At 38.1% G+C, this 26,966-nt stretch overlaps 1 protein-coding gene and 1 pseudogene across 1 annotated transcript in view; both read left to right on the top strand.

Moving 5' to 3' along the window:
- The first annotated feature begins 5,429 nt into the window (after window positions 1–5,429).
- On the top strand, window positions 5,430–25,566 carry LOC114053851 (annotated as a pseudogene).
- The window catches only part of LOC114054135 (putative uncharacterized protein C8orf89), a 57,080-nt gene continuing 42,792 nt past the window's right edge, over window positions 12,679–26,966 (top strand). The window contains exon 1 of the mRNA XM_027877278.1: window positions 12,679–12,713. The gene's annotated coding sequence lies outside the window, so the exon portion shown is untranslated. The remainder of the gene's footprint in view (window positions 12,714–26,966) is intronic.

The raw sequence follows: 26,966 nt of genomic DNA, 5'->3' as shown, positions 1-26,966 counted from the left end.
CTCCGGGAAGATATGGAATAGCCGAGGAAGGAGAGAGCCGCCCAGACCAGTTTCACACCTGCCGCGTAGTGTCCAGCCTTCCGCCCTCTCCGGCTCCCCGGAGGCTGCCTCTCATTGGTCCCCAGCCCTGAGGCCCGACGCTGCTCCGGGGGCCCGCAGGCCCCGCCTTCCCGCCCCTCCCGGCCTCGCGCGCCGGGCACCTAGCAACGCGCGCGCGCGGCGTGGGGGTGGCGGCCGCCGTCTCCGCCCCCGCTGGGGTCGGCTGTAGCGCAGCTGGGGGCCAGGGAGGACACGCCGGGCCCCAGGAGGACTCTCTGCCCTCCTCATGGGGCTCCGGGCCGCCGGCCGAGGGGTACGCTCGCTGCTGGCTGCGGGGACCTCGCCGCCCGCCCCGGGCCGGCCGGAGACCACGCCGGGATGAGCCGGAGCGACCGCTCCCGGGAGGGTGAGAGCGGGCGGGGGCGGGGCGAATCCGAGCCTGAGCCGGAGCCTGGGGGGCAGCGGCGTGGCGTGGCGCCGCGCGGGTGATCTCACGGCTTCCCAGCAAAGCAACTCTGGTTTATCTCCAGAAGGGGTAACTGAGGCGGGCCGGGCTGGAAGTGCGGGTGGTCTGACTCCAAGTTCACCGGTAATGATGGATCGGGGATCACGTCCCTTTGGCTGGGGTGTGAGCACGTGTGATCCTGCTCACATCGCCCCCCTTTCACTAACTTGTACACTCAACTAAGAGATATGGGGGTGAGGGTGGGGGTGGGGAGGGGAGAGGAAGAAGACCCTGGAGGAGGGGAAGCCCCTAAGGCAGAAACAGCTTTTAGATGCTGTGCTGACGTCTGGATGACCTTGGTTTGGTAACCGAGTGGATGGAGGAAACAAGAATAGCTAGAACTTAAGTGGAGACCCAGAAATCGTTTAATAGAGATTCTACAACACTGCCTTACATTTAAAGGATACTTTATGAATCACAAAGGGTTTTCTTCTTAACATCCCTGTGAGGTATAGGTGGATTATTCTTATTTTAGAGACAGGAAACCAGTAAGTGACTTGCTTACGGTTACACAACCCACTAAGTGTTGGAAATGCAATTTCAGCACCGGTCTCCTGAGTCCAAATTGAGCACACTTTTCAGGATACATTATCTTTCTAGAAAGGAATATGCACAGAGAAAGGGAAACTCTAGTCAAGATTAGATAGCTGGAAATGTCTGGAGGTAATAGGGAAACGTGGATAAGGGTAACACAATTTAATGGACTCAAGTTCAGATACCTTTGGATTTGGGAGGATTGAGATTCATTAATGAGGAGGAAGAAAACAGGTGCCTCTGCAGGAGAAGTATAGAAATGAGTTCATTGTTTAGAGGAGGAAGCCCAAGTTAAAACTGAGAGGAAACAAAGCTAGAAGTGTCTAAAAGGATTATAGACAAAAGTAATTGGCCAGGTGAATTTAGTTAGGAGAAAAATAAGTGTGCAAATCGAATGAGAGGATTGGTAAGTAAATTAGGTGAAATAACATTTAAGGTGATGAGAGTATATCCATAAGGAAATTAAGGGAGCTGCATGAGTATGGCAGCGTAAATCTGTGATGATATACTTAAGGTATAAGTAGTATGGTATGAATGAATGGCTTCCCAATAGTGGATTTCAGGAGACATTTTTAGGTATATTTAAATTGGGAATGAGAGATAGCTAAGTAGATATGGCTGGAATGATGGAGTGGAAGGTATAAAGGAGAGGACGAAGGTTAGAAAAGACAAGAGAACAACAGATGTACACACATGGGGTAAAATAGACAAATCCATCTCAGAGCCAAATAAAGTAAAGGTGTTTTTGGACAGAGAACTGAGGAAAGTTTTGGATAGGATTAAAAGTCAGAACTACTGGAAAGAAGTTAAGTATAGCTTGTTTTTATGTGATGTATTCCATTCCTGCCTGGATCTTGTTTTATCTAATTTTTAAGTTGCTAATTTGTATTAAGTCATTAAATGTATGGCTGACCTGTAAAGACTTGGGTGCTAAAGGAATGGATATTTTTTTCCTTCAATAGGGGTCACCCTTCCCATTAAATCAATTGTGTGACTTTGGGGATATTGCTTTTGGACAAGAGTGGATATAAAAATGTATCTCCTGTTTTGTAATTTTAACAAGGTGGCAAATCGTGGTTTGTAAAAGCCAAATATTGCTTGTTGTCCAGAAGCAAAACCGAGAGATTGGGGCACAAAGAATATAACCATAGAATCTTAGAATGTTTGAACTAGGAGAAATCTTAGATCAACTTGTCCAACTATCTCATTTGGAAGAAGATGAAGCCGAGGCCCAGAAAAGTGTGTAATGACTTGCTTAGGATCACATAATGAAGCTAATGGTAGATCTAGGCCCAAACCCCAGGAATCCGTCTTCCCAGTTCAGTGATCTTTCCACTGACTCTCAAAAGTACGTCATTATGAGACAGCTAGGTGGTACAGTGGATAGAGCACTGGACCTGGAGTCAGGAGGACCTGGGTTCAAATTCAGCTTAAGATGCTTGACATTTAGCAGTGTGACCCTGGGCAAGTCACTTAACCCTGATTGCCTCAACCCCATCTCTCCCCAAGTACAGCCTTATTATTATCCTGTGTTACTTTGTGAATGGAAAGTTTTAACATTGGCCTCTTTCTAAAACCATAAACACTTATTAGCTTATACAGAGAAATTGCAGTTAGATATTTAGACAGCAAACAGAAAACTGAATTTTTCCATATGTTTTAGGTAGGCTAAAGATGACTTGAAGCAAGAAGTGTGGCAAATTTGTTATTTTTCTGTGATTAGGCAATAATTAAATAAGCTCCATTTTTTTTTTAGTAATGAAATTCTCATCAGTTTTTAATCATTTTTTAAAAAGTAACAACTTTCTTCAATAAAACAGCTCTACTGGAACATGATATTTGTTTGGAATCTGTTCTATTATTCGGAGACTTCAAAAGATATTTAATGTTTTGAAATTAATCACACTAATTTCAAATAACACATGAATACTTAATAATAAATATTTGGCATTTTCCATCCCTTTTATCTGAAATTCCAAGAAATTCAATAAAATAAAGCCATCTTTTTTTTTTTTTTTGAAGGTAAGAAAACTTAATCTGAAGAATGGTTTAATAGTATGGCAGCCAAAAAAGTTAATGTGATCCTAAGCTGCATTTTAAAAGAAGTATAATGACTGAACAAAAATTAATAGTAACATTGTCCACTGCCCTGATCAGTGTATAAAACTCCACATCAGGAGTTTTTTGTTCAATTTGGGTACCACATATTAGGAAGGACACTCATAAAGAACTGAGGTGGGTACAAGCAAGATAGTAAGAGGTGTGGAGACCATGCCATATGAGGATTGGTTGCACTAATTAGAGAGATTTAGTCTGAAAAACAGAAGATTTAAGGAGCACGTGATAGTAGTTAAGAAATGAAGGGCCTTCAGGTGAAAGAGGGATTAAGTTTATTCTGCTTGTCCTCAGATGGCAGAATGGGGAACAGATTTAGGCAAGGAAGCAGATTTAGGCTTGGTGTAAAGAAAAACAGTTACAATTATCTAAGAGTGGAATGTGTTTCCATTGACAGGTGGTAGGATGTCCACTCATTAGAGGTGCTGGGGATTCTTTCTTCAGATATGTTTTGGACTTGGATGGCCACTGAATTCTGTCCCTGTTTTGAAGTTTTGTGATTTCAGTAATTTGTTTTGATTGGTTCCAGAGGCCAGGACTGACAGTAAGGGGTAGAAGTTGAAGAGAGATTTAGGCTTGATTTAAGGAAAAACTTTGTGATGGATTTGTTCAAAAGTGTAATAAGTTGGTTCAAGAGGTAATAGGTTCCCCACGCTGGAGGTGAGCACTTGCTTGAGATACTGAGATTTTCAGATACAAGTTAGACCAGATGATTAGATAAACTTGGAAAACCTGTCCAACTATGATTGTGAACTGAGCCGGAATGAAATTAACCAACATGAACAGGAATACCCAACTAATGATTAGTGAAGGCACAGGTGTTGAGCACAGAATTTTTGTCTTTGTCTCTATAGAGAAATTATAATTTTTGTCTTTTGGAAATTTTAAAAATATTTTTATGTTTTAGAATCATTCCCATCAGAATTAAATTACTTGCTGTCCACATGCAGTCTAAGAAGGTGAGCATTGTATGTTGTGATTTATTAAATATTGCATTGTTGAACAAGTTTATTTGCATAAAACTCTTTCTACCTTATACTTTGAATGAATGCCTACACTGTGTTTATATTCTCAATGTTGTTGAGATTAGAAGGAACTTAAGGTCAGAGGGTTTGTCCTTTTCATTGAATTACATAAACTTAGTATGTATGACCACGATTTTTTTTTTCTCCCCAAATGAGAGGAAAAATCTTAATTCTAGGTTCAAACTGTTTGGATTGTAAACTGAGAATGTTAGCAAGAGTTCAGATAGTGGTAGATATGAGATCATGCTGCCAACGTTTTAACTGGGTCCTATATCTCCCTACAGTGGAAAGGGCAAAAATATGGATACCTGGTTTCTGGTCCTGGCTCTGCAAATGAATGGATATAAGAGCTAGGACAAAACATTTAACATCCAGTCATTAGTTTTTTTTTAAACTTTCAAATATCATAATAAGTCCTACTATTTATTATTGCCAGTGGAGAGTGGAAAGAAATGTCGTGTAGTGAAAAAAACTCCTGAATTTGGAGTCAGAAGACATGGCTCACACCTATATGACCTTGGGCCAGTCACTTGTCCTCTCTGGCTTTTAGTTTCCTTATCTGTAAAATGAGTCCCTTTTAACTCCAGGGAATTCTTACTCCCATCTTGGCTGATCTCACCAATAGCAGTCACATACTTAAAAATTGGATGACCTCACCACTTATAAATTATATGATCTTCAAGATAGAATCTTAGAAATTTCTGCCTTCTGATTGTAACCTCCTATCTTTCCATTTTTTCTACCCTTTCATTCATAATAAGCCGTTTTTTCACTTTCGTAATGATCTCTGGTTTCTTGACTCACCCCCACCCTTCCATTATGCTCCTGTTTTGCCTCTTTCTTTTTGACTTCACTTGCCTCTCTGTAGCCACCTTAATGATTGATTATCTCCCACTCTTGAATCCTCTTTACTTTTGTCTTTCCCAGACTCCTATTTTATTCCCTACAGCAATGTCATAAACCTTTTTCTCTTCAAGCTCTTACTCCCACACTTGAAACAGATGACCTGATCTCTCACTTGTTTAAGAAGATCAAGGTTATCTGAGGTCTTGTAATTCTTGTCCCCTAAACCTGCCCATTTCCACAGTCCTCTTTGGCTGCTGAGGCCATAACCATTCTTGTATTCACAGATTGGTGTCTTCAGAGTCATCTTTGACTTATCCCTTTCCCTCATCTGATTTATGAAGTCTTATTGGTTCTACATTCCCAACATGTCCTCTTTTCTGCACACACAGCCATCAGCTTTCACCTGGGCTATTCTAACAGTCTCCTTCTTGGTCTTTGTACTTCTAGGCTCTCTTCAACCCATTCTCTACACATCTACCAACATAGTCTTTGTAAGGAAATGTCTGACCATGTCATTCTGCTCAGAAACCTTTAGGAATTCCCTTTTGCCTCTAAGATCAAATAGGAACTCTTTGGCCTAGCTTTTAAAAACCGTCACAGCTTGGCCCCCACATATCAGTCCAGCTGCATTTTATACCTCTTACTTCACTTCAGGAACTCTCTGTTCCCGCAGTACTAGACTGCTATATGCTTCATCTTTTGTATCCGTGTATTTGCAGGAATCGTTTCTCTTCCACCCAGAGGCCTTGTTTTCTTTTTTTTTTTCCTCGTTTTCTTTTAAGGCTCATTTCAGGTGCATCTTCCTTTTTGAAGCCTTCCTTAATTTCCATATTGTTAGTTCTCTTTCCCTCTTCAGTTTTAGTTGTGTTACATTTATTTGTAGAGATGTTGTGTCCCAGTTGCAGAATGTAAGCTCCTGGAGGCCAATGGCTGTCTTTGTGTCCTTAGTGCTTAGTTGATCTCTCACCTAATTGTAGGTACCTAATGTTTGTGGAATTGAATTACTTTATTCCCCTAGAGTTCTTGAAAAAGCCTCCTGAATTCTATAGCACCATCACAATCTTTTTTCTAGTATTTTATTCACAGAAGGCTTTGTGATTTTAGAAGATTTTAGAGCTAAAGAGGCCTTAGAGATTACTCAGTTATATTACCTTAGAATTTTAGTGTTGGAGCAGGTTATCTCATCTAGCCTCACTGCCTGTAGCCTGAATCCTTGTACAACATCCCTGACAGGTCAATATCCAACTTTTGTTTGACTTATTGCAGTGGTTGACAATTACAGTCACTATCTGTCAAGGTAGCCTGTTGCCATTTTTAGATTGCTTCATTTTTTAGGAAGTTCTTCCATACATTAAGCTGCAATCTGTCTCCCTATCACTTTTACTTGTTGGTACCAATTCTCTCCTCTGAAGCAAAATAAATTTAATTCCTCTTGGAACTGATGGTTCTACAAATATTTTTCAAATGTTATCATGTCCTAGACAGCTTGGTGGCTCAGTGCATAAAATGCTGGGCCTGGAGTAAGGAAGACATGAGTTCAAATCCAGCCTCAGACATTTACTAGCTGTGTGACCCTAGGTAAGTCACTTAACCTCTGTTTACCGTAATCTGCTGGAGAAGGAAATGGCAAAGCACTTCAGTATCTTTGCCAAGAAAACCCTATGGACAGCATTGGTGTGCTGTGGTCCCATGGGGTCATAAAAGTCTGACAGAACTGCACAACTGAACAGTAACAAAAATCATGTCCTTTGCTGAGTCTTTTCTCTTCCAACTCTTTCAATTTGTTTGGTTCTGATGAAATATGATATTGAGTCCCTTCGCTATCCTGTTTGTCCTTTAGTAGATTTATCCACTTTGTCAGTATCTCTCCTAAAACATGATTCCCAAAACAGAATTCAACACTCTGAATATGCAGTGTTATAATATGAGTGTTACTATCACTTCTCTCTTTCTGATCACTCTATGTCTCTTAATTCTGGCTACTATCACATTAGCTTTTTGGAAGTCTTCTTACAGCCATTGAACTTTTAGTTCTCTAAGATTCTTTGAGATGAATAGCTGTTTAGCTAGATATTCCCTCCCAAACCCTTGTATTATTATTCTTTTTAACCTAAATGTAAGACTTAAAATTTAGTATTTTAAAATTTCATCCCTTTAGGATATAGAATTGGAAATTACTTTAGAAACCATAGGCAACTTTCCCATGTTATAGATGTGATAACTGTGGCCTAGAAAGGTTAAGTTACTTATTCAAGGTTACACTTTATTGTGGTTGTTTCATTTCAGTCATGTTCAACTCTCTGTGACCCCATCTGGGGTTTTCTTGGCAGAGATACTGGAGTGGTTTGCCATTTCCTTCTGCTCATTTTACAGATGAGGAAACCGAGACAAATAGAGTTAAATGACTTGCTCAGGGTCACACAGCTAGGAAGTGTCTGAGGTCAGATTTGAACTCAGGAAGATGAGTTTTCCTGACTCCAGGGCCAGCACTCTATCCCCTGGGCCACCTAGACACTCCAGCAACCACCTGACTGCCCCCAAGGTTACACAGAGAAAAGGAGAAAAAAATAAACTCCAGAGATGACCACAAGAACTTTGATTTAAAATAGTGCACTTTCCACTACACTACACTGCTCATGTATTACTTTAATCAGTCCAACAATTAATTGTATAGATGAAGAAACTGAAGCTCAGAGAAGTTAAATAAGTTGTCCAAGGTTATCCAGCTCATTAGTAGCAGACTAGTATTATGATCCAGTACAGAGTTTTTCTAGTACATGACTTACATTCTCCTAAGGATAGGATTGGAAACCTTGTTTCTGTTGAAAATCCCATATACAGAAATAAGTAAAAAAACAACTTAAGGTGATTTTAGGGTTTTTTTTTTAATAAAAATAAATACAAAATGTTCCATTTAACTCTGTATAAATTAAAAATGGTGAACATCTCTTAAAATAACCCCATTTACCAAACTATACTACGGTTCTATATTGTGACCAGTCAAAAGAGGGAGAAAAAAGGAGAAATGAAGGAAAGAGACAGACTAAAGAGACAAATGTATACTCAGAAATACTGAAAAAGACTGAGAGGTCACAGAGGGAACAAACAAAGAGACAGGTGCTGAATAAGAAACTGAAACATAAATCTCCAATAACCCAGAGAAGCACATACGGAGCATCAGAAGAGAAACGCTGGAGCTACAGATGGACTTTCACGAAGATTCATCTTAATCCTGTGTCCTTTTAGGCCATGGTTAAGGCTGATCAAAGTTGTGTTGTATTTTTAACAAGTATAAATGTAAATGGAGAGGCAGAGTATTGTGGGGGAAAGAGTGCTGGATGTGGAGTTAGTAGAGTGAGGTTCATCCCATTGTACCTCAAACCCTTACTGGCTTAGTGACCCATGGGCATGCTTTTTGACATCTCAGAAATCCAGAGGCCTTATCTACCCAATGCGGATAATAGTATCTTAGGACATCGCCCTCTGGGTCAGATGGAATTAAATTGAAGACCTTGGCCTTCCTGTGGGTCAGTAGTTCCCTTATGATTTTCTTAGTTCTTCTTCAGCTAATTTTCTAATCCTTTAGTGGTAGAAAGCAACCTCACTTTTCAATTCCTTTTCAAAGGGAATAAGAAGTACTGTTCTCTAGTTCACTCTTTGCTAATCTTTTAAAAATTTCATTGTCGTTTCACTTGTAAATTTCAAAATTTGCCACAGTCCATCTTAGAGGCAAGTGTCTACACTCACTGGGGAAAAAATTGGGATGAAAGTTACTATTTTGAGAAAATATTGATGGAGATGGTCATAAAGAGATTGGATTAGGACAGGGAAGACAAGGTATGTCCTCTGAGCCTGTTTGGTTTACGATAACGAATAGGAACTAGAGGAGAAATTGGAGAGAGAAGAGCTGCAGTGGTCACTGGGCTCTTATGGTAAAGGTGGTAAGTCCAGAAATGAAAGTCAGGGCTCAAATAGGAGGCTATAGTTCCTCAATTACAGTCAGATTATGACTCAGGGGGGACATGTAGTGTGACAGGGAAGAGCAGAAAGTATCAGACACATGCCTGTGCTGATGGCCCTGACAGCAGTATGTGCAGTCAGAATTTCAAGGAAACCCCAGTTTACAGTCCCTTGCTACAGTTAGGTCTTCCTGAGACATTGCTTAGTTAACATTGTTTTAGTCTGACATACTCAAGCATTCCTTACCAGACTAAATAATAGAGAGGTTTGTCTTGTTTTAGAACTGCTGTTATCTTATTTTTTCATTGCTCTATGATTTTTCATTCTTTTATCTAGATGTTTTTGAGTATTTTGTTGTTTGTATCCTTACCTGTGTGGACTAGTATTCAGGACCATTGAAATAAAGGTAGGGGCACAAATAATAACACATTCAATAACATTGACGTGAAACAGTGAAGACCAATGAATTATCAAAGACATTGAGATAGAAAGGGGAAAACCTTCATGGGGGAACCCCACCCCCATCTGCAGCCATACTAGTTTCAGCTAAAAGAAGCCAGGGAGACCTAATCTGCTTCAACCTAGAATCTGGATTTTTACTGTGCCCTGGGTGTATTGCACATGCACAAAGAATAGAATCCTAGCCATAACATTTGATAACTGTATTTCAGTATAATTCATTTAGTTTCCTTTCTAATCATGCATTTTTTCCATTTAAAAACACTATTCTTAGAGAAGCGATCCATAGGCTTTACCATCCTTCATGAGCTATTGACACAAAACCTTATAGCACAACCCTTGCTCTACAAGAACTCAGTAGTTGACAAAAACTGCTGGGAAAATTGGAGAGTAGTCTGTCAGAAACTAGGCAGAGACTAGTATCTCATACCATATACCAAGATAAGCTCAAAATGTGAATGTGATTTACACATAAAGGGTGATATTGTAAGCAAATTAGAGGAGCAAGGAAAAAAAATTATGTCAGATGTATGGCTAGGTGAAGAGTTCATGACCAAACAAGATAAATGGGTTCACAGGAGATAAAATAGATAATTTTGATTACATAACATTTAAAAGTTTTTGTGCAAACAAAACCAGTGCAACCAAAATTAGAAGGAAAGCAGGAAACTAGAAAAAAATTGTATGGCAAATTTTTCTGATTAAGGTGTCATTTCCCAAACATCTATGGAACTGAGCCAAATTTATAAAAATAAGAGCCATTTCCCAATTGATAAATGGTCAAAGGTTATGAACAGGAAGTTTTCACAGGAAGAAATCAAAGATATCAATAATCATATGAAAAAATATTCCAAACTGTGTATACCCTTTGACCCAGGATTGCTGTTTGGGGTCTATGCCCCAAGAAGATCAAAAGAAAAGGAAAAGGACCCATAGTTACCTAAATATTTTTAGCAGCTTTTTTTGTGGTAGCAAAGAATTGGAAACTGAGACTCAGGTTGCTCATCAGTTGAGGAATGGCTGAACAAGTTGTGGTATAGGATTGTGATGGAATACTATTGTGCTATAAGAAATGACAGAGGAGAAAGTTCTTTCTTAGATGTCTGCTGAACATTTTTAACTGAATGTCCCATAGGCATCAAAATGTTCAAAACAGAACTCGTTATCTTTCCCTGACAAATACACTTCTTTTCAAACTTCCCAACTTCTGTAATTGCACCACCATTCTTCCAATAATCTAAGTTCACAACCTCAGAGTTATCCTCAGCTCTTCATTCTCCTTATCCAGTCAGTTGTCAAATCCTTCTGATTTTTATTCTAAAGCTCTTCTTGTATCTATCCCTTTTTTTCTGAATACATAGCCACCTTGAGGCTCTCATCACCTCTGGCCTCGATCATTGCAATAGCTTCCAAAGTGGTCCCCTTGCTTCCAGTCTCCCTTTTTAAGTGAACCCTCCACACAGCTGCTAGGTTGATCTGACCATCCCATCCTTTTGGACAAGAAGCTTCAATGGTTCTCTATTCTGGGATAAAATTCCTCTGTTTAGTATTTACTAACCTTTACAATGACTCCAATCACTCTCTCAGGGTTGATCACAACACATTTTTTCCCTCATACTACTTTCCAATGAAAGTGACCCACTTAGATTGTGTACAATATTTCATCTCTGCCTCTGTGACTTTGAACAGGCTGGCTGCCATGATTATAATGATTTCACTTCTTACCTGACTCTTGGAATACTTAGCTCCCTTCAAAGCACAGCTCAAGTACTACTTCCTACATTGGGCCTTTCTTGATCATCTCAGTTATTAGTTCTTTCCTCCTGCCATACTATACCATGGTATAGTAGATGCTATTGAATTGGATTAAATGGAATTTCAGCTCCTACACTGATACATTCATTACTTTTGGGTACCAGTTCCTTCCCCTTAGGTTTCTTCTGTCACAGCCATTTCTTTCTTTGTTAAAAACTCTCCCATCTTTCCATTCCACTTTTGATTCTAATCTATGTGACCTTCTGCCTCATAACTAAGTGGTTGACAAGCATTTAACACATATATGATTGCTCATATCTATTCATAATATGCAAGTGCATTACAGAGGAATAGGGAGGAGGGGTTATTCATCACACTTTTACTTGCTCTTTAGTACTCTTTTAGGTCCTTACTATAGCAAAGAGAGCTTTGGGAAATTGCCAAAATAAGTATCCCTTATTTAATGCATCAATGGATAAGAGTAGAGGAATAGTAAAGTGCATAGTACACAAAATGATTCAGATTGTAAACTCTAGACTTGCTATGGGAAAGTCCAAAAGTGGATATTTCAACAAATACAGTGTCAGTTGGAGTATGATCCACTTTTAGGAAACAAAACTCCCTTTGGTTTCTTTTCAAAAATGAAAATTTACTTTCTCTGTAAATCAGACAGCTCTCCCAGAGCATTATATTCATTTGATGATAAGCTGCAGTTTATATTTTATTTAGTGTTCAGTTAACCAGACAAAAGTCTATTTCCCAGATTCCAAGAAAATAGGTTTTGACTTTCTTTGAGCATGATACCCATTGACTCAGTTATTTATGTGTTTCTCATAAGATGTTTCTTATATTTAATGCTTAAGTGCGAATTTTTCACATTACTTTGGGAAACAGGATTGTCAGAGCACCAGTAAGATACCACTTTATAGACATGCTGCTTGGGCCAATTAGTCCTGTGTTTCATGACGTGCATAGTCTACTACTCATTTGGCATTGTGATACTACTTTGTAGTATATTCATTCATAGATAAATGTTTCAGTTCTCCTCTAAGCTCCAAGGCCTAGTCTTGTATGAATTTGTTCCATAAAGCTGAGTGTAATGATAATAATAGTAACAACAATAATTAATATTATTTGTATCTGTAGAGCATTTTGATGGTTTAAAGTGCTGTACCTATGTTGTCATCTTCATAATGACCCTGCAAGGTAGGTACTATCTTTATCCCCTTTTACAGGTGGGGAAACTAAGGCATAGAGAGATTAACTAAGCTCATACAGCTAGTAAGTGTCTGGGGAAGGATTTGAACTCAGAACTTTGTGACTCCAAGTCCTGTGTTCTATCCATAGCTCTACCTAGCTTTCTACAGTGCTTTGCATATAGTAGGTGGTCAGTAAGTATCTATTAATTGATTGATTCATTTATACAGGAAATTCAGATCCAGTTTACTGCAATATGATGTTATAGATCCTCAAAGGTAAGTAAACTCTTTCTTCGCTCTACATTTGACGTTTGTAATTAAATTTTTCAGTCTATTGAGGCACCATCCAGAACTTTACTTCTCTAGTATATAAAATGACATTTCAGTGTCAGATGATTCATATCAAAACTACTCACATTTGAAACATCTAGGCAGTGGAAGTATTATTTCTTCACCTGTACCTATTAATCATGAAGACATTTACTTCAATACCCCACTTCACTTTGTTTCTGTAGATCTTGCCTAGTCATTATAATTTGACTCAATTTTTAAAGTACAACCTCAAATAGAGCATGATAGTCTGTAAACATTTATTAAGCATTATATGTGCCAGACACTGTGCTAAGTGCTGGGGATACAAAAAGAGTGAAAAGACAGTTCTTGTCCTCAGGGAGCTCACAATCTAATGGAAACTCACAGTGTAAGTGTTGTTCAGTCATTTTCAGTTGGGTCCAACTCTTCTTGACCCCATTTGGGGTTTTTGTGGCAGAGATACTGGAGTTGTTTGCTATTTCCTTCTCCAGCTCAGTTTACAAATGAGGAACCGAGGCAAACAGGATTAAATTGACTTGCTCAGGATCACACAGCTAGGAAGTGTCTGAGGCCAGATTTGAACTCAGGAAGATGAGTCTTCCTGACATCAGGCTCTGCACTCTATCATTTGCACTACCTAGCTGCTCTCAGCTGATATTTTTATAACTCTGTAAGGTTTGCAAAGCAATTTTCGTATTAACTTCATAACAACCTTTTGAGGTAGGTGCTGTTATTATCATCACCATTTCATGGAAGAGGAAAGTGAGGTTAAGTATTTTTCCCAAGGCTTACAGTTTATATATCAATAGACATGTGTATATTTATATCTATCGCTGAAATGGAGTTTGAATATATCTACATGCTGGTGGCACAGTGGATAAAGTGCCAGGCCTGGAGTCGGAAAGACCTGAATTGAAATATGGCTTCAGACACTTAATAGTTATGTGACCCTGGGCAAGTCACTTAACCCTGTCTGCCCCAGTTTCCTCACTTGTAAAATGAGCTGGAGGAGGAAATGGCAAACCACTGCAATACCTTTGCCAAGAAAACCCCAAATGAGGTCATGAAGAATCAGATATAAATGAAACAATTGAACAATAGCAATAAGCATGTATATCTCTCTGTATATATCTGATTCTGATTTGGAATTTGAACTCACATTTTCCTAACTCTAAATCTAGCACTGTGCACTACAGTACACCTCCTTTTTAAGTCATACTATTTAATTGATAGGTGTAATATTATTGTTTTTAGTAAGGAAGGAAAAGAAAACTTATTTGCCATGTTTTAAAATTCTTTTCTAAAAAATTAATTTATTTTTGGGGCAGCTAGGTGGTGCGGTAGATAGAGCTCCAGCCTTGAAATCAGGAGGACCTGAGTTCAAAATCAGACCTCAGACATAACTGTGTGACCCTGGGCAAGTCACTTAACCCCAATTGCCTCACCAAAAAAAAGCAACAAAAAAAATTATTATTTTTAGTTTTCAATATTTATTTCCATAAGCTTTTGAGTTTTAAATTTTCTCCGTCTCCCTTCCTTCCTTCCCTCCTCCCCCCCCAAGATGGCATGCAATCTGATATAGGCTCTACATATACATTTTCACATTAGTTGTGTTGTAGAGAAGAATTAGAACCAATAGGAGGAACCACAAGAAAGAAGAACCAAAACAAAACAGAAGGAAAAAAAAAAGAGCTAATAGTATACTTTGATCTGCATTCAGACTCCATAGTTCTTTCTCTGGATCTGGATAGCATTTTCCATCATAAGACTTTTGGAGATGTCTCAGATCCTTGCATTACTGAGAAGAGCCAAATCTATCAAAGTTAGTCATCGCATAATGTGGGCTATTACTATGTACAATGTTCTCCTGGTTCTTCTCACTTTACTCAGCATCAGAACATACAAGTCTTTCCAGGTTTTTCTAAAGTCTGCTTGCTCATCATTTCTTATAGCGCAATAGTATTTGATTATATTCATATACCATAGCTTGTTCAGCCATTCCCCAATTGATGGGCATCCCCTCGATTTCCAATTCTTTGCCACCACAGAAAGAGCTGCTATAAATATTTTTGTACATGTGGGTCCTTTTCCCATTTTTATGATCTCTGTAGGCTACAGCCCTAGAAGTGGTATTGTTGGGTCAAAGGGTATGCACATTTTTATAGCCCTTTGGGCATAGTTCCAAATTGCTCTCCAAAGTGGTTGAATCAGTTCACAACTCCACCAACAATGCATCAGTGTCCCAATTTTCCCATATCTTCTGCAACATTTATCATTTTCCTGTGATAGTTGTGATGTGGTACCTCAGAGTTGTTTTGATTTGCATTTCTCTAATCAATAATGATTTAGAGCATTTTTTCATATGACTATAGCTAGCTTTAATTTCTTCCTCTGAAAACTGCCTATTCATATCCTTTGACCATTTATCAATTGGGGAATGACTTGTATTCTTATAAATTTGATGAAGTTCTCTATATATTTTAGAAATGAGTCCATTATCAGAGACACTGGTTGTAAAAATCCTTTCCCAGTTTTATGCTTCCCTCCTAATCTTAGTTGCTTTGGCTTTGTGTGTGTAAAAACTTTCCAATTTAATGTAATCAAAATTACCATTTTGCATTTCATAATGTTCTCTATCTCTTGTTTGGTCATAAATTCTTCTGTTCTCCATAAATCTGACAGGTGAACTATTTCTTGCTCTCCCAGTTTGCTTATAGTATTAGCCTTTACATCTAAATTGTGTACCCATTTTGACTTTATTTTGTTATAGGGTGTAAGATGTTGGTCTATGCTTAGTTTATGCTATACTATTTTCCAGTTTTCCTAGCAGTTTTTGTCAAATAGTGGGTTTTTGTTCCAAAAGCTCAGATCTTTGGGTTTATCACATGTTTTTAAATTCTTAAGAAATGGTAATAAACTTTTTTTTAACAGACCAAAATTTTAGGAAAACATTTTATAACATAAGTTAAAGACAGTTGATTAATTTAAAAAACATGTATGCAGCTATATCTAAAAATATACTATATTACTACACATATCCATATACACATATGTCTCAAATTAAATGAGTGTGTTTAGTAATTGATTCTTTGAACTTTGGAAATAAATTTCAGTGCTTTTGATTTAATCCAGTTAGACCAAACCTTACGTCTACCAACACTAAAGCAAAACCAAGTAAAAACTTATCAGACCAAGTACTAATATAAATCAGGCACTAATATAAGAAAAAATCATTCAAACCTCCACAGATTTTATATACTGCTTCTAAAGATGTATTATACACACTATAGCAAAGATAATATCTTATACAGATGTCTCCTTCTTGCAAGCAAGTAGGTATATCACCTATACGTTAACATGTTCGGACCTAGGAAAAGATTGCTATATGTAAGCTTCTAGGACTGCAAAAGCTGAAACATTTTTTGCAAAGAAAAAAAAAAGAAAACAATAGTTTCAATATTGTTAAACAACAAATTAAAAAAATGGTTTTTTTCATCTTGGTATTGGTGCTTGAGGAAAAGCAGGTTGAATTAAAAGGCAGGCTAAGAAGATGAGGATTTTTGTGGAGATTTGTAAGGGACTTTTGGGTACTTGCAAAGACTAGAAATTTATGGTTTTTACTCTTTAGTAGATCTAATTTCATTTAAAAATGTGTCCTTTTTTTAAAAGACAAGCATACACTATCATTTTTTTTTACATGATTTCTTAAATGCCCTAAAAGCCATGATTTTGTCTGTGCAGGTATTTCTTCCGCTGTTCGATCTCAGCTCTCTTAAGTAGATAGTCTTTGAGAGTTATTGTAGCTTAAACCTATCACTGTGTGGCCAACCTGATAATGAGGCTTTCTGACCTTAGCTCAGGCCAATTTTCCCACATAGACATGAAGGCTCTTTTCAACCTATACTTCAAGCTTTTCCAACTGGCAGGAAGGACCTTCCAGAGTTTGGGCTTACCTGAGAACCCAGGATTATCCACATGCTGTAGTGAAGCATTAGAATAGGACGTTAGTGGGAACTACATTTAAGGTTATTTTTGAATCCACAAAATGGATAAGAGGGAGAGGGATGGCTCTGAGGTAACTGGCAAGAAAAGGAAAAGAACAAAGGGGGATTTTCATAGTGTTTATGGAGAAAGAGATTAGCTTTGTTAGAATTAATTTTGCTGTGAGTGCTACAAGAGAAAGGATAACTGGTTATTTACAAAAAATCCTCCAGGAGGTTATTGGGAAAGGGCTTTAGGCCAAGTAATTGCCCAGGTACCAGGTGTCATTCTTGTTCTAGAACCTCCACAATTTGGTTTTAACCTCCCTATCCAGTCATGTTTTATATCCATCTCCCTTAAAATCATAGTAGCTGGAATGAACTGTAGGTCAAACTACTTGTCTTAGAGAGGTTAACTAAGTTGCTTACGGTCTCAAAAAAGTAGTAAATGGCCGAGTGGGCTACACGTCCCTCTTGCCTTTGAAGAGATGATGGACTATGCATATGACACAGCACAGATACTATCAGATTCACTTGATGTGTTGGGTAGTTTTACAGAACTTCTTCCCCCCCTCTTAAAAAAAATTCTTTTGAGAAATGGCTCAGGCTAGAGTATACTGGGAAATGAAGGTAATGTAAAAAACAAACAATATCAGTAAACTTGTTTTAAATAAAAAATAAATTTTGCTCAATTATATGCTAACAAAACTATAATTTAAAGAAATAGATGAATACTTACAAAAATATAAACTACCCAGATTAGCAAAAGAAAATACAAGGTATTTAGATAAACCAGTATCAAAAAAAGAAAATGAACAAGCCATAAATGAACTCTCAAAAAACTCTCCAAGACCAAATATATTCACAAGTGAATTCTATCAAACTTTCGAAGAACAAATCAGTGATAGTAATAAGACACCCTTCCAGTTTTTTCCTGTGGTACAAATGTGGTGTTGATATTTAAACCAGGGAGAGACAAAGCAGAGAATGTTCCCTAAAGAACATTGATGCAAATATTTATTTTTTTTAATAATTAATTTATTTATTTTTAGTTTTCAGCATTCACTTCCCTAAGATTTTGAGTTTTGAATTTTCTCCCCCACTACCCCCTCCCCAAGATGGCATGCAGTCTGATATGGGCTCTACTTATGCATTCATATTAAAAATATTTTCACATTAGTCATGATGTAAAGAAGAATTAGAACTAATGGGAGGAACCATGAGAAAGAAGAAACAAAATAACAAAAGAAAAGGAGAGCAAATAGTATGCTTCCATCTACATTCAGACTCCAGAGTTCTTTCTCTGGATATGGATAGCATTTTCCATCGTGAGTCTTTTGGAGTTGTCTTAGATCCTTGCATTGCTGAGAAGAGCTAAGTCTATCAAGGTCAGTCATTGCACAGTTTGGCAGTTACTGTATACAGTATTCTCCTGGTTCTGCTCATTTCACTCAGCATCTGTTCGTATAAGTCTTTCTAGGTTTTTCTGAAGTCTACCTCATCATTTCTTACAGCACAATAGTATTCCATTACATTCATATACCACAACTTGTTTAGCCATTTCTCAATTGATGGGCATCCCCTCAATTTCCGATTTTTTGATGCAAATATTTTAAATAAAATTTTATCAACTAGGCTACAACTATATATTATAAATATAGTATATACTATGACCAAGTTGAGTTTATTTTAGAAATGTAGAGTTGGTTCAATGTAAGGAAGACTATAAATACAGTAAACCATGTTAATAATATAAATAATAAAACCATAAACTTTTGACAAAATCCAACTCTTAATTCTAGTAAAAATTCTAGGTATAAGAATAAATAGACCCTTCCTTGATATAGTAAATAGCATTAACTAAATCCAAAAGCAAACATTGTCAATAATGGAGAAAAGCTCGAGGCCTTTCCAGTAAGGTAAAGGGTAAAGCAAGGATGACCATCATCATCACTACTATTTTAATATAGTTCTAGAAATACTAGCTATAACGAGAAAAAAAAATGAAAAAATAAGTATAGATCAAAAAAAAGATTTTTTTCAGATGATATGATGGTACTTCGAAAGAAATTAACATTTGTTGGAATAATTAATAACTTCAGCAAAGTTGAAGGATATAAGATAAATCATCAGCATTCCTATACTAACCAACAAAACTCAGTAAGAAGAGCAAGAAAGAGAAATTCCATTAATAATAATTATAGAAGAGAGAAAATTCTTGGGAGTGTATCTTCCAAGCGTCACCCAGGGACTATATGAATCTAATTACATAACGTCATTTGCAAAGTAAGATCTAAACAATTAGAGAAGTATTACTCATGGGTAGGTCAAACCATCATAATAAAAATGACAATACTACTGAAATTTATTTAATTATGCAGTGCTGTACCATACTCCCAAAAGAATATTTTATAGACCTAAAAAAAAATAATACCTCATATGGGGGCATAAAAAGTCGAGAATCTCAAAGATAATCATGAAAAAGAGTGGGAAGGAATGGGGTCTATCAGTATCAGATCTCAAACTATTACAAATCACTAACTAAAATGATTTGGTATTGGTTTTTAAAAAAGTGGCACATATAAGGTACATCATATGTAAGCAAAAAGTAACATATTGTTTGATAAACCCAAATATCCTAGTTCCTGGGGGAAGTACTTGCTATTTCACCAAAACTATTGGGAAAATTGGACAATATTCTGGCAGAAATTAGGTTTAGCATCATACTTCATACCATACATAAGCCAAGATAACCTCCAAATGCATATGTGAGTTAGATATAAAAAATCACATCATGAATAAATTAGAGAAACAAGGAAGAAATTATTTTTCAGATTTATGGATAAAGGAAGTATTCATGATAAGCCTAAGGATTACACAAGATAAAATGGACAGTTTTGCTGAAAAAGATTTAAAGTTTTCACACAAACAGATCTAATGTAGTTAAAATCAGAAAGGAAGCAGGTAATTGAGAAAAAATTTACAAGTTTCTCTCATCAAGGTCTCATTTCCAAGACCAACTAATTCCCATTTATAAGAGCCATTCTCCAATGCATTGTCAAAGGCTAGGAATATGCAATTTTCTGGGAAAGAAATCCAACCTATCAATGATTAGGAAAAAAAATACTTTAACTGTTAATTATGAAAATTCAAATTAAAGCAACTTTTAGGTTTTGCCTTATATCTGTCAGACTGGCAAAAATGACAGAAGAGGAAAATGACAAATGTTGGAGGGGCTATGAGAAAAGAGGTATAATAGTATAACTGTTGGAAGAGCTGAAAATTGGCCCAGCCATTCTGGAAAGCAATTTGTAACTATGACTAGAAAGTCATCAAATTATACATATCTTTTGACCTATCTGTACTACTGCTTACTGGGTCTATACCCCAATGAAAGGACCTATATGTTCAAAAGTATTTATATTTCATACAAATTATATAAAACACGTTCATAAATATTTTGTAGCTAACCTCCTTGAGAAGGCCATATACGACTTCCGCTCCTCCCACCCTTTTCCTAATGTTTTACATTTTGGTGTTTGACCTTGTTATTCAGCAGCTGTCTCCAAAGTTACCAGTGATCTCTTAACTAACAAATATGATAGCCTTTTCTCAATCCTTATCTTTCTTGTTAGCTTTGCAGCCTTTGATTAATAACTGTTAATAACACTACTTGATATTCTCTTTCTCATTTTTATGATTTTCTTCTTTCTTGGTTTTCTTCCTACCTGCCCAATTACTTCTTCTCTGTCTCCTTTGCTGAATCTTCATCCATCTCATGCCTACTAATTGTTAGGGGTCCCTCAAGCTTCTGTCCTGTGATCTCATCTGCTTCCGTGGTTTCAGTTTTCATCTCCATGCAGATGACTTTCATATTTACTTTGTAGCCATAACTTCTCTGCTAATTTCCTGTCTTACGTCTCTACTAGCCTATTATGAATTGGATATCTTGTTTGTATCTTAGAGTCATCATGTCCAAAATTGAGCTCATTTTTTTTCCCCAAAAAACTCTACTCTCATCCTAACTTCCATATTTTACTGTCAAGGACACCACTATCCTCCTAGTCATGTAGGCTGAAACCTAGGTGCCATCCTTGACTTCTCACTCTCTCTTACCTAATGATTCTACCCTCAAAACATCTCTTGTATATACCCCATCTCTCTTCTGATACTGCCACCACCCTGGTGCAGGCCCTTATCACTTCATTCTTGAACTATTGCAATAGCCAGATGGTTGGCTTCCTTGCCTGAAGTCTCTCTCTACTCCATCTTCCACTCAGCTGTCAAATTGATTTTCCTAAAGCATAGTGTCCTCCCCCTCCCACTATTCAGTCAAATCCAGTGGCTTCCCATCATGCCCACTGTCAAATATAAAATCCTCTGTTTGGCTTTTAAAGCCCTCACAATCTGCCCTCTTCCGGCTTTTCCAGTCTTCTTCTGTGTTACTCCTTTCCATATACTCTTGGGATCCAATGTTATTAGCCTCCTTGCTGTTTCTCATGCTCAGAATGATCTCCTTCCTCGTATTCACCTCCTAGCTTCCCTGGCTTCTTTCAAGTCTCAGCTAAAGCCCCACCTTCTGAAAGAAAACTCCCCCAGTCCCTTTTAATCTTACTTCCTTTCCTCTGAGACTACCACTTTATCCTGTATATGTCTTACTTGTACAGAATTGTTTGCAAGTTGTCTTCCCTCATTTGATTTTCAAAACAACTTTGAAGACTCTAGAATTCTGACGATGATAAGATAAATCAGAATTCCAAAAGAATAAAGATGAAACATGCTGCCTTCTGACAGGTCACGAATTTAAAATACAGAGAGACTTCTAAAGTACTACAGCCTTCTGACTGCTTCTCCCCTAGACTTAACAGCTTCTGAATGGAATTATACCATTTATAAGCAGGATTTGTCATTAAAGTAACATTCAAGATGTGGCACCTCTGGGTGGTTTTATTTTATTATCTGTTAACTGACCACAACAATTTCAGTCTGTCTGAAAAATACATCTGCAGCAAATATGATGGACCATTCCTTTAATTGCTTTAATTTCACAGTTGTTTGTAATCTACAGTGCTACAAACAGTGACCATAATCCCAGAATCTGAAATGTGGACCTTCCATCTCCACATTCCAGCTACCTAAACAGATACTGCCAAAACCTGAGAATATTTAAGCACCTATGCCTTAGTTCAACTTTGTAAACCTGATTTGACAACACCAAGCCCATGATTTACACATTTAAACCCAGATAGCTACCATCATGCAGAAGGAACCTCCCAGGCAGAGAGAAGGTTGAAACTACAGAATCACAGAATCGGAAGGGACATCGGCATTCATCTAGCCTGACCCATACCCCAAAAGAAATTCCTACCAAAACATACCTGACAGGTGGATCCCCCAGTCTTTACTTGAATACCTCTAAGGAGTGAGAATCCATTACCTCCTGAGTAAGCTAAGTCCACTTTTGGACGACTCTAATTGTTAGGAAGTTTTTCCTACCAATGGGCTTAATGTTAATCATAGTTAATATTTAATATGTATTTTTGTTGTGTTGAGTTGTTTCAATCATGTCCAACTCTTTGTGACCCTGTTTCGGGTTTTCTTGCAAGGAAACTAGAGTGGTTTGCTGTTTCCTTCTCCAGCTCATTTTACAGGTGAGGAAACTGAGGCAAACAGGGTTAAGTGACTTGCCCAGGGTCACATAGCTAGTGTCTAAAGTCAGATTTGAACTCAGGAAGATGAGTCTTCATGACCTCAGGCCCAACACTCTATGCACTATGGCGCCACCTAGCTGCCTGCCTGGCACATAGTAGAAGCTTAACAAATGTTTGTTGACATTACTAATTTTAGGAGCATCCCTGGAAGTTTGAAGATCATAGGATCATAGATTGAGAGCTAGAAGACACTTTAGTATTCATCTAGTCCAACTGCCTTGTTTTATAGATAAGGAAACTGAGTCCTAGAGAAGTTAAGTTAAAGGACAGATAATTTAGGAAAAGAAAATATTTGCTTTACGTTGTGGATAGTAATTCTGCCCTAAGATCACTAAATTCCTATTCATCCCCAAAATTCCCTCTAAGATCACAGAAGCTAGAAACTGATTCTCTGATTGTAAGATCAAGAAGCTGATGATGGTTCCTTGACCTTGTAATGATCAGAGCAGAGGCTGTAAAAATTGTGTAAAAAATGATGCAGATTGGTGGTGGGGGAAGAAGGGGGTTGATTCCCAAGAAACACACTCTGCAGACAACTCTTTGGGTGGTAGTTTACTCACCTACAACCATGCTTCTGTACCTTTGTTACAAGATTAGGCCTGGTGGTCTTGAGACCACTGTGACAGTTTCTCCTTAAGAGAGACTTTAAGCTTATACAACATACTTATGGAAAAATACTGACAACAACATTTTTTGACAGTTGGTACAGCTGTGTCCCCCAAATAATATTTTGTCTACCACCAGATTATTTTTCCCTCTGACATGCAGGGCTTGAGAAGCAGTGACAGCAGACTTGCAAATTCATCAGAAGCTGGAGAAAACAGGCCTTGGTCGGACTTTACAATATTTATGTAGTATACAGCATTATTCATTTGATCCTCACAACCCACGAAGGACATACTATTATTATCCCCATTTTATAGTTAAGGAAACTGAGGTAGACCGAGGTTGAATGATTTATCCTGGGTTATAGAGTGACTAAATGGCAGAAAAGAGAGTGAAACACAGATCACCCTGACTTCAAGTCCAGTGCTTTATTCAGTGTACCACCTGGCTTCCTCAGATTTTCCTCTACACAACTTCTACCCGTTGCTTCTAACTCTGCCATCTGGAGCCAAACAGAACAACTACAGTACCTCTTCCACGTGACAACTCCCACAAAGCAGTTAGGTTCCACCCTGGGTAAGAACATTGGACTTAGACTCAGAAAGACCTGAGTTCAGATCTTGCCCTAGTTACTAGCTGTGTGACTCAGGGAGAGTTGCCTAACCTCTCTGTGCTTCAGTTTCCTCTCTGCAAAATGGGGTCATAATAGCACCTGCCTTACAGGGTTGTTATGAAGATCAAATGAGATTATATATGCACAACACTTTGCAAACCTCTATTACTATATAAATGCTATCTATCTATCTAATCCTGTATTTACTAGAAGACAGCTATGTGTTCTCTCTGAGTCTTCTCCAGGCTAAAAATGCTCAGTTCCTCCAGCTGATCCTCATATAATATGTACTCTCAGCCCTTTACCATCTTGATAATCCTCCTTTGGACATTATCGATGTCCTTTCTAAACTCAGAATGGCACTTGGATTATAATAAACTATTCCAGATGAAGTTTGAATAGAGGAGCGTATAAAGGGGCTATTACCCTTTCAAAACCACTGTTTGCCCAGGATACTTCATCCTCCTTCATTTCTTTTTCTTTCTCTTATCTCTCTTCTCGTCACTGTTGCTCTGAGTTACCCTGGGCTGTTCTGGCTCCTTGGTCCCCATGGTAGCTACAGATATCAAATCTGGCAGACAATGATGAAGAGCAATCTGAATTTGACCAGAAAGTTGAAGTAGGAGAAAAAGAAACTGGTGAAGATATAAGTAGCAAAGTTCATCAGCTTACTGTTTAGGTGATGCAGAAATCCTCAAATTCTTACAGTCCTCTAAGAAATATTATGTGGTTTGTTGGGAACACAGACTGCTTACATTGAATGCTTGACAAAATTAAGCAATGTGTCGGTGTCCTCAGAAACCTTTAAGTTAAATGTGCAGATAGAAGCCAAATTCTGTGGGGAAGTTCATGCCCTTCAAAGTATGCCCTTCTTTACCAGCCACTTTTTGATAAAAGAAGTAAAGTTAATGCAATTTGTGAACCTACAGAAGCAAAATATGAATAGCAACCAGATGATAATGAAGAAATTTCAGAGGAGATAAAGGAGAAGGCTAGGCTTGAAGAGGAGAAAAAAGATCACCCTAAAGGAATTCCTGAATTTTGGCTTTTTAAAAAATGTTGACTTGTTCAGTGATATGGTTCAGGAGCATGATGAACCTATTCTGAAGCACTTGGAAGATGAAATTAAGTTCTCAGATGCTGGCCAACCTATGAGTTTCATGTTAGAATTTCACTTTAAACTCAATGAGTATTTCAGTAATGAGGTGTTGACAAAGATATATTGGATGTAGTCAGAGCCAGATGATTCAGATCTCTTCTCCTTTGGTGGACCAGAAATTATGAGGTACACAGGGTTTCAAGTAGATTGAGGGAAAAGGTAAAAAATATTACTTTGAAAACTACTAAGAAAGAATATGGTCTTCTGGTGCCAACATGGTGGAGTGTGACAGGAATTCCCTGGAGCTCTCCCAAATTCCCCTGCAAACAACATTGAAAATCCCCTCATAACTGATTTAGGAGGGGGGGAAGCAGCTTACCAGCACAGCAGGAAAGGTCTGCCTCCCTGGGGTGGGAGGGGATTAAGGTGGAAGGCAGCAGCTGCAGGCAACCTGCAGGAGCCTTTAGCAAGGCTCTAAGCCCCCGGGCAATCCACTAGTGAGGCCCCACCTGCATGCAAGCCAGGAGTCAGTGCAGCACAGCCAGACCCCACCCCAGCACAGGCCATCAGTGAGGCCTTACCCCCATTGCTGACCAGCTGCAAGACCATGCCCCCAGGACCAGCCAGCATCAAGATTTTGTCCCCAGGGCTGGTCAACAAAGAGTCCCTGCCTTCAAAACAATCCAGCAGCAATGCCCTGCCCCTGGGACAGACCAGCAGTGGAATCCCATGGCCCTGCCCCTGTACAAGCCTGCAGGGACCCCTCCCCTCCAGAGCAAGCCAGCAGCTGAGCCTGGAGGTCCAGTGAAAGCCAGCAGCAAGGCCCCTGACCCCTGGTACGAGATGCTTGGGACAGTGAAAAAACAGAACCCAACTCTCACATAAAAATGCCAAGTCACAAAATATATAAGTATGTGTGTGTGTGTATTTTGCGTGCACAAACACACCCATAAGCACATATGAGCAAAAAACAAAAACTTGACTATAGAAAGTTACTATGGGGGCAGCTAGGTGGCATAGTGGATAGAGCACTGGCCCTGAAGTCAGGAGGACTTGAGTTCAAATCTGGCCTCTAACTAAACACTTGACACTTAGACCCTGGGCAAGTCACTTAACCCCAATTGCCTATAAAAGTTACAATGGGAACAGGGATGATCAAAGTACCAGTTCAGAAGAGAACAATAGTGTCAAAATAGCTACACGTGAAGCTTCAAAGGAAAATGTCACTTGGTCTCAGGCCCAAAAAGAACTCCTGGAAGAGCTTAAAAAGGATTTTGAAAAGTAAATTAGAGAAACAGAAGAAAAATTGGGAAAAGAAATGAGAGTAACATAAGAGAATCATAAAAAAGAGCTAATAGCTTGGTAAAAACAAAACAAAAAATGGAAGAAGATATAAAAAAATTCACTGAAGGAAGTAATGCCTTAAAAAGTAGAATTGGCCAAATGGAAAAAGAGATATAAAAGCTTATTGAAGAAAATAATTCCTTAAAAATTCCATAAGTGGAAGCTAATAACTTCATAAGACATCAAGATATGACAACATAAAAAGAAGAAAAAAAAAAGAAAATGTGAAAATTCTCATTGGAAAAACAACTGACCTGGAAAATAGATCTAGGAGAGATAATTTAAGAATTATTGGACTACCTGAAAGCCATGATCCAAAAAAACAAAACAAAACAAAAACCTGGACAACATCATTCAAGAAATTATCAAGGAAAAGTGCCCTGATATTCTAGAACCAGAGGGCAGGAAATTGAAAGAATCCACCAATCACTACTTGAAAGGTATCCCAAAACGAAAACTCCCCAGGAACATCATAGACAAATTCCAGAGCTCCAAGGTTAAAGAGAAAATACTGCAAACAGGCAGAAAGAAAAAATTAAGATATCATGGAGCTACAGTAAGGATTTCACAAGATTTAGCAGGTTCCACATTAAAGAACCAGAGGGTTTGGAATATGATATTCTGGAAGGCAAAAGAGTTAGGATTACAACCAAGAATTGCCTACCCAGCAAAACTAACTATAATCCTTGGGGGTGGGGGGGAATGGATACTTAATGAAATAGAGGACTTTCAAGCATTCCTAATTAAAAGACCAGAGCTAAATGAAAATTTTCATCTTCAAATAAAAGACTCAAGAGAAGCATAAAAAGGTAAAAAACAAGAAAGAGAAAATTTAAGAGATTCAATAAGTTTAAACTGTTTACA

Source organism: Vombatus ursinus, unplaced genomic scaffold (assembly GCF_900497805.2).
Source record: "Vombatus ursinus unplaced genomic scaffold, bare-nosed wombat genome assembly UNPS02014812.1, whole genome shotgun sequence".
Classification (NCBI taxonomy): Eukaryota; Metazoa; Chordata; class Mammalia; order Diprotodontia; family Vombatidae; genus Vombatus; species Vombatus ursinus.
The sequence above is the reverse complement of the archived record's forward strand: the minus strand, read 5'-3'. Positions and strand labels throughout refer to the sequence as shown.